This window comes from Herpailurus yagouaroundi, unplaced genomic scaffold, assembly GCF_014898765.1.
Source record: "Herpailurus yagouaroundi ecotype Mexico unplaced genomic scaffold, PumYag 216, whole genome shotgun sequence".
Taxonomy (NCBI): Eukaryota; Metazoa; Chordata; class Mammalia; order Carnivora; family Felidae; genus Herpailurus; species Herpailurus yagouaroundi.
In genome coordinates, this window is record NW_024412447.1 from 5,603,698 (window position 1) to 5,612,320 (window position 8,623).

Below are 8,623 nucleotides of genomic sequence, written 5' to 3' on the forward strand. Positions count from 1 at the left end.
ATTTTCTTTCACATACCCCTCCACAGTTGAAAATGCTATTTGGGGGCGCCTGTGTGGCTCAGTCAGTTAAGCGTCTGACTCTTGATTTCGGCTCAGGTCGTGATCTCACGGTTCATGAGTTCAAGCCCCACATGGGGGGGTCTGCGCTGACAGCGTGGATTCTGCTTTGGATTTGCTCTCTCTCTCCCTCCCTCCCTCCCTCCCTCTGCACCTCCCCTGCTCATGCTCTCTCACTCTCTTTCAAAATAAATAATAAACTTGGAAAAAAGAGAAAATGCTACTTAACCTTAAATTCCTCTTTCTTAAACACCGGCTCCTTGGTATCAAGGTGTGAAATTTCTTGGAGGAAGAATGGACACAGTTGTGCAAACCTGGCTTTGAAGTGATTGGCTTCTCACATTCTGTGTGGCTCTGCCGAATTGATCCCAGCTGGGCGCCCGAAGGGGTCTGCTTTCTGCTTGGAATCCCCGGCTCGGGGCAGGGAGCAGGGGTGGGGGTGGTGGGAACTGGGGATGAGAGGACACACACCATTCCTCCTCCTCTGTCTGGAAGTTAAGCACAACAGTGTGGCTTGTAGGATTACTGGGAACCTGAGCAACCGGGGAACCATTCCCACGCTCCCTCAGTCACCATGGGAGGAGGCGGGCAAGGGGAGTAGTTTCTCTGCTCGCCTTGGTCTGAGCTGGACACGGGAGTGGTGGCTGCCCGTGACGTGGTCTGGCAGGTGCCGGCTCAGTGGAGGGCTGGGTCCCAATGGGGTGAGGACTTCTAGGGTTGTTGGGGGCACTACGTGCTGTCATTCAGTGGCAGGCTGGGGCGTGGGGTCTGCCCCCAGGAGGGTTTCTTGAGGAAAATCAACAAGTGGGAAGGACCCCCAGACGTGTCCCCTGTCGCACAGAAGCCCTTTACCTTGTGGGCATAGAAACAGCTGGGAGAGACCAATAACGCGTCCAAGATTACCCGGTGAGTGGTGGAGACTGGGTTTAACTTGCTACACTCCCCTGCACCACGGCTCCCCAGACAGGGACTGTGTGTTGATCCCTTTTTGAAGGCAAAAAGGTGTGGTGAAAAAATGTTTCGGGAGACATCTGTGAGGAGACCTCCAGGCAGAGAAAGATGCTTCTCGCTGCATCTGTTTCCAGGTGAGTTAAGGTGTGGAGAAGAATGACCAGGCAAAGTCTGGAAGCATCTTCTCCCATCTGAAGGCCACAGTCCATGACCAAGCTGGGCAGACACGGTGGTCACCCTCTTGATGACAAATAGTGGGTGCCTGGGTTGCTCAGAAACTTGGGAAACCGAGTTGTTAGAAACGGGCATTCAAACTAAATTCTCCCATTGTCCAGAGGGCTCAGGGAGCAGACGAATGGGCGGGAAGGAGGAGGAGCTGTCTGCTTCTTGTCAACTGAATGCTTCTCAGAAGCCCTTTTGGTTCAAACTTTCAAATTACACTGGGGAAAAAAAAAGATCTCTAGAATGTCTACTTTGGTAAATAGCGAAAGATAAATACAGGATCCTGTGGTGTTTCTGGGTCAGGATTTTTACTTGTGAAGTCTCAGCGTGGTGTTCTGGAAACGCCCTGGTCTCAGCATCAGAAGACCCAGGCTGAGGGTGGGCTGGTCTGCTGGCTGTGTGACTTCTGGCAGGTCACAATGCACTAAGTCTTTCCTTCATGATAGCAGAAGAGAGTAGCATTCGCTCTGTGGATGGTCCGAGGGTGTTGTAAAGCTCACACTGAATGAGCTTCTCACCTTGACTTCCAGATCCCTATGCAAACATAAATTGCTGTAATCAACCAGAGGAGAGAGGAGACAGGACCAAATGTCTTCTTTAAACCCAAGTTAGGCTTGCTTATTAGGTAGAGTTCTCCAGAAAAACAGAACCAATAGGATCTATCTATCTATCTACCTATCTACCTATCTATCTATCTATCTATCTACCTACCTACCTACCTACCTACCTATCTCAAAGGAGATTTATATAATGAGGATGTGGCTCATGTGACATGGAGGCTGAGAAGTCCCACTAACTGCCATCTACACGCTGGAGGCCCAGAAAAGCGGATGGTATAGAAGATCAAATGAGAAGTGATATTCCAGCTCAAGCAGTGAGTCAGGAAAAAAGTAGCAAATCCCTCTTTCCTCCGTCTTCCGCTCTGTTCGGGCCCTCAGTGGATCAGATGAGGCCCACCCACACGGGAGAGGGCCATCTTCTTTCCTGAGTCCACACCTTCAAATGCGAATCTCACCCAGAAACACCCTCACAGATACTCCCAGAAATCACGTTTCATCCGGGCACCCCGTGGCCAGTCAAATTGACACATAACATTACATTGGCATCACCATCTGGAAAGTTTCTTCTTCTCATTCATGAAACTGGAGGCACGGTCTTTGGCAGCTCGGCTCGTTTCCTGAGGCAGGGGAGGAAACGGGAGCTCCAGGGAGGCTGTCAGGGATGAGGATTCCAGACTCCAAAAGATGGGAAGGGCACGTGAGGGAACACCAATGTGCAATATTCTTTAAGAGCCATAGCATAGATCAGAATATCTTTCTTTTTTTAATTTGAGAGAGAGAGAGAGAGAGAGAGAGAGAGAGAGACAGACAGAGGGAGAGAGAGAATCCTAAGCAGGCTCCATGCTCAGTGCAGAGCTGGGCACAGGGTTTGATCCCACAACCCTGGGATGATGACCTGAGCTGAAATCAAGAGTCAGATGTTCGACCGACTGAGCCACCCAGGCGCCCCAGATCAGAATACCCCTTTTTTTTTTTTGAGAGAGAGAAAGAGAGAGGGCACAAGGGACAGAGAGAGAGAGAGAAAGTATCCCAGGAGGGGTAGAGAAAGAGAGAGAAGCGGGGCTCACTCAAAGCAAAGGTCAAGTTCACCCAAAGCAGGGCTCGTGTTCACCTGAATGGCGCTCGAGCTCACTCAATGTGGGGCTTGAACTCACGAACCATGAGGTCATGACCTGAGCCAAAGTCAGATGCTTAACAACTGAGCCGCCCAGGGGCCCCAGAATATCTTTTGATAGTTTTTATGCAATGGGTGTGTTTCTTTGAAGGTGATGCCACCTGGAGCCTCGAGATGGACTTGGACTACATTTAGAGAGCTACCCTCAGGATCTGAGATCTAGGTGCTGCGTTCAGGTGCACCCCCTATTATACATAATCGCTCAGCATCTGAGCTATTGTATCATAAAGAATCTGACTGGTCTTTGTTCTCATCCCAGGAGGGAACTTCTAAATTCTTGGGATTTTCTGAGTTGATAGGAGTGTGTGTTATTCATGATGGCCTCCTTGGATGACACCTGAGTTTATGTTAATGAAATGGCTCAGGATGGGGGCTGGCCGAGCCAGAGAGAACATCCATGTGATTAGCAGACTGGGGCCTTGGGCCAATGATACCAGCTTGCTATGGTCCGAATGTTCGTGGCCCCCCCCAGTTCCTATGCTGAGATCCTAATTCTCAATGTGATGGTTTTAGGAAGTGGGGCCTTTGGGAGGTGACAGGGTCTTGAGGGTGGAGCCTCCGTGAACGTGATGGTGTCCTTATAAAAGAGACCCCACAGAGCTCCCTCACCCCTTTGGCCATGTGAGGACACAGTGAAAAAATGGCCATCTCTGAACCAGATGAGAGAGGAATCTGGTTCACGCCAGACGCAAGGCTGGGCAAAGAGCTTCCTGTTGTGCCAGAAGGTGACCTGCCCAGATTCCAAGCGGAGGGGGCGCGGAAGCCGAGTATTCAAGTCCCTCCCACACCTTGCCCGACGTGGCTCCTCATCTGACTGGTCCTGATCCGTATCCCTTATAATAACACTATAAGCAGGAGTACAGCACTTACCTGAGCTCTGTGAGTTATCCTAGCAAAATCCTAAACCTGATGGGGGTCATGAACCCCCCCTCCAGATTTGTGGCCGGTGGGTCAGAATTGCACGTGGCCTGGGGGTCCCTGAGCCTGTGGCTGGTGACGGACGTGGGGGCAGTCTTGCCCTGTGGACTCCGTGCTCACTCCAGGTGGTTAGAATTGCATCACGGTAGCTGCAGAGCCAAGAGAACAAACACCATATCTTATTTCATCTTTTTTCAACCAAAAAATATTTTCCGAGAGCTTATTTTGTGTCAGGCATGGTGGTGGGCACACACACACCACCTCACCGTCGAATGTCATGTTCCCAAAGGAATTCGTGAAGCTTAGAATACCGCTAGTGTCAAAGGGGCGATGTTGTGAAAAACACACTGAGATCGGAATTACTATTTTTAGGAGGAGGCACAGATTTGGAGGGCCAGATTTCCATATAAATTCATTAAACCAAGGAAGTCTAAAAGCTTCGTGACGTTAAGGGCTGGGAAGTAATTTTCAGCCTTGCCTTAAGAGGTACCCCATTCGTGGGGGGCCTGGGTGGCTCGGTCGGTCGGCTCTTGATTTCCACTCAGGTCATGATCTCAGGGTCATGGGATCGAACTCCGCATCGAGCTCTGCACTGAGCATGGAATCTGCTTGAGATTTGCTCTCTCCCTCTCTCTCTCTCTCTCTGTCCCTCTCCCCCATTTGCTTACTGTCTCTCTCTGAAAAGTAAATAAATAAAAAATAAATAAATAAAGAGGTATCCCATTTGTGAAGAACTTAGAGTTGTTTCCCAATGGAGAATGGGAGCCTCACTCTGTCCCTAAGGTCTCCTGCGATGTGTCGGTTGTGGTGAGTTTGCCGTAGGGGGATCTCACACTGTGAGCTCAGGGTAAGCTGTCAGCAGGGGCATGAGGACATGGCATGTGGAGAGCAGGAGGAAGGGCTTGGGGACGTCCTGAGTCCTCACGGGGATGGGCGGGGGGCAGGCAGAGACGCACTGGTGGATGAGAGTCTGAAGATCCACATGGGAGGTGTTCCTGGCCTGGAAGCCAAGGTCTCGCTTCGGAGGTGGACAGTCTCTCGGTCCCACAGGAGCATCTGGCTGGGCTTCATTTGCCAAAGGCCATCTCAGCAGATGGGGAAAATGAGTCACTGTGGACTCCCCTCTGCCCCATCGTGGGCAGTTGAACGAAATTTGAACAAAATTTGGAGATCCAGGCACGGTGGGCCGGGTGTGTATGAGAACTTCCTGGAGGCAAGAATTGCTGTGAATACATTAGATTTCCTTACAAAACGAGGGTCTCCCGATTCTCACGGTGGCACTCACCAGAGTCGAGGATGGAAAAGAGCTCCTTTCAGCAGCCTCCAGGATCAGTGAAGAGGATGTGTGCTGAGCACCAGGCAGGCCTGCAAAAGTCACGCGGGTGGGCCCAAGCCTTCGAGGCAACCCAACAAGTCTCGTAGGGGGTGGGGTGGTCAGCAATCCCCTCAGAGGCAGCTGGGGCTGGAGGGAGGTATGAGGTCTCCAACAATTGAACAGGGTGGTAGGGTGGGTCAGGAGTGGCATTTCTGAGTGGTCTGACCTCCTACGCCCTGGTATTTCACAGACGCACCACTCAGGGGTTTTTCAGAAATCTGGGAGCGGGGATGGCCCGATGCCTTCTTCAGGCCTGACAGCAAGAAACACCCAGGAGCTGGGGCGCCTGGGTGGCTCAGTCGGTTGAGTGTCTGACTTCGGCTCAGGTCACGATCTCATGGTTCGTGGGTCCGAGCCCCGCGTCGGGCTCTGTGCTGATGACTCACAGCCTGGAGCCTGCTTCGGATTCTGTGTCTCCCTCTCTTTCTGCCCCTCTCCTGTTTGCACTCTGGCTCTCTCTCTCAAAAAATAAACATTAAACAACAACAACAACACACCCGGAGGCCAATAGTTCCCCCCCCCCCCCCCCAAGGGAAATGGCTGGCTGGCTGCCTCCCTCTTCTGACACCAGATACAGAACCTGGAGGCTGGAGAAGAAATAGCTCCCTCAAGAGGTCTGATGCTTGGGAAATGTCAGACTCCCCAGGCTCTTCAACTCTCTGCGAGGAAATGTGAGGGGTCAGCCTGGTGGGGTCGGACAGCATCGCCAGAGGCCCCTGAGAGGAAGCGAAGATGTGTGCGTGCAAGCATGAGTCCGTGTAAGCACGTGTGTGCAGGTGTGAGTGTCCGTGTGTGAGGGTGAATGTGTGCCTGTGTACCAGTGTCTCGTGAGTGTGCATGGGTGCTGTATGTTTGAATGATGTGTGTGTTTGTGTATGACCATGTGGGTCTGTGGGCGTATGTGTATGAGGGTGAGTGTGTGCCTGAGTGGGAGCTCGTATGCGTGTGGCTGTGTGTGTGTGGCAGAGATCCTGATTCACTAATCTCCCAGGACGGGCTCATGCTCAGGACAAAGGAGAACTAAAGGGGCGTGTATTGGAGGAAGGTCAAAGGAAGGGGTGCAGGTGGATGGGAGGGACTCGGCCCCCCAGGAGGAAGAAAGGATGAGCGGCACAGAGAGTCACATGGATAAGCTGCAGAGATATTTTATTTTTTTTACTAATTTTTTTTGAATGTTTATTTTTTGAGAGAGAAAGAGAGAGAGACAGACAGAGAATGAGCAGGGGAGGGGCAGAGAGAGAGGGAGACACAGAATCCGAGGCAGGCTCCAGGCTCTGAGCTGTCAGCACAGAGCCTGATGCGGGGCTCGAACTCACGAGCCATGAGATCGTGACCTGAGCCTAAGTCAGACGGTCAACCGACTGAGCCACCCAGGTGCCCCTACTGCAGAGATATTTTAGCAGATTCCAAGGGTGGGCAATCCTGGGGAGAGAAACAGATGTCTAGGGAGAATTCTAAGGAAATTTCCACGTGATGTTTGGTGCAACCCCCCGGCTCCCCGTGATGAATTCAGTTTTAAAGACCTACATTAGTACACTCTGCACAGTGACTGGTCTATGTGGACAGCCTGACATATTTGGGTTACACAAGGTAATAAGGGCCCAGTGGCCATCTCTCAGGGACATCCTGCTGTTTAAATCCCAAAGGACACTTAGAGAACCTGAATGTGGCTTTGTTGAAAGATAAGGCCTTGAAGGCCCATCAGGAAAGGGTAAGCCTCCGAGGAGAAACCCAAAGGAAAGGAGAGGAATCAGCACTCTACCGAGGGAGCCAGGCAGAACATGGGAGCCATGCCAGGAACTGCAAAGACCCAGGATGTGAACAGCATTTGCATTAGAAAATCAAACTCACACCAGCTCCACTGTTAAATATTTCCTGGCTAATGTGACTAAAAGGCCAGAGGCAGGAAGGCGTCAGCGTGGGTTTGATTTAGTGCTTCTAAGGTGTCATGGAGAGTTTCCTCCCATCTCTCTGCTCTGCCTTCTGCAACAAAAGCTTTATTCTCAGTCAGCTCCCCCTCATGGCTCCACATCATCTACCTCACTTCTTCACGTCCTGTCATCTGGACGGTGACGGGACTCTCTGTCCCGTATCTAAGCCTGAGATCCAACCTGACCAGACAGTAATGCCTGTGGCCAGGGAAATGGAGATGCCAATGGGCTTCTGTCCACTGAGACACCAACTGAGCCAGCCTGTGGTGGGTTGAGTTGCGTCCCCCCTTGATTCACATGTTGACGGTCTAACCCCCAGGATCTAAGAATGTGACTGTGGAGATGGCGCCTTCAAAGGGGGTAATGAAGGTAAAAAGAGGTCACTGAATGGGTCCTGACCCAACAGGACTGGGGTCCCTATAAGAAGAGGCCATCAGGACACAGACACGCACAGAGGGATGACCACGTGAGGATACAGGGAGAAGACAGCCAAAGGAAGGGGCCTCAGAGGGAACCAGCCCTGCTAACCCCTTGATCTCAGACATCCAGCCTCTAGAACTGCAAGAAATACATGGCTGATGGTTAAGCCTCCCATCTGTGGTACTTCATCATGGCGGTCCCTGCAAACATTAGCACACCTCCTCTAGACCTGGGGTGGATTCATTTCCCCAGAGCACATGGACCACACCAGGCAAGGTGGGCAGCCAAATGGGAATCTGGGTTCTGTTAGGAAGAGGGACCCAGAGTAGATTCCACAAATGCACCCCCCCCCAACAGAGAAGTAAAAACACTGAAGAATTCCATCCTAAGAAACACTGGGTCCGGTCTGTTAAGCCCCAAGATTCTGAAACCCCCACCATTTGTTCTGGGCCCCCAGCACTCTGGGATGCTCACGTGGGTGTCTGGGGAGCAGGATTCAGGGAGTCTGTCGCTGTCCTCCAGGCGAGGCACTGAGTCGATCCTACCCTGCTCATCGCTCAGTCAGTCCTGGGAGGCTCTCTTGTTTTATTGCTCTTCATCTTTCCCTCACAGATCTCCAGTCCCTGCTCCCACGGCCCTCCCACGGTTGGTGCCTCGGATGTCCCGCGAATCTTTGAGAAGATTTGGCTTCGTGTACATGAGCATTTAAACGTGTGCACATGGTGGGCTCTCCATCTTGTGTCTTTGTTGTCTTTTTTTAACTCAGCACCAGATTCTAAGACCCAATGATGTTGTTTGTAGGTCTATACTTCTTCCGATGGCCGTGTTGTGTTCCAAGGCAAGTGTGTGCTGTGATTCCTCTTTTCTCCAGGGCGGGAGGACACGGAGAAGGACTCTCCTCCTGCCCTGGAAGGAAGGACACTCCTTCTGTTCCCTTCAGGCTCCCCTCCACCCTCTCCTCCTGCTCTGTGCCCAGCGGGATGCCTCATATGACCCCAACAATGGGCTCCTTGCT

General features: G+C 51.8%; 1 long non-coding RNA gene across 2 annotated transcripts; it reads right to left on the bottom strand.

Moving 5' to 3' along the window:
* Positions 1-297: 297 nt before the first annotated feature.
* On the bottom strand, positions 298-5,463 carry LOC121017839 (uncharacterized). Of its 2 annotated transcripts, XR_005784913.1 has the most exons (6): positions 5,168-5,463; positions 4,839-5,089; positions 3,835-4,031; positions 1,543-1,764; positions 910-1,448; positions 298-545 (listed from the first exon to the last, which is right to left on the bottom strand). It is a non-coding gene; the product is annotated as an uncharacterized LOC121017839 (long non-coding RNA). The 2 variants fall into 2 exon arrangements; XR_005784912.1 differs by having other exon boundaries at positions 910-1,764.
* Between the last annotated feature and the right edge of the window lie 3,160 nt (positions 5,464-8,623).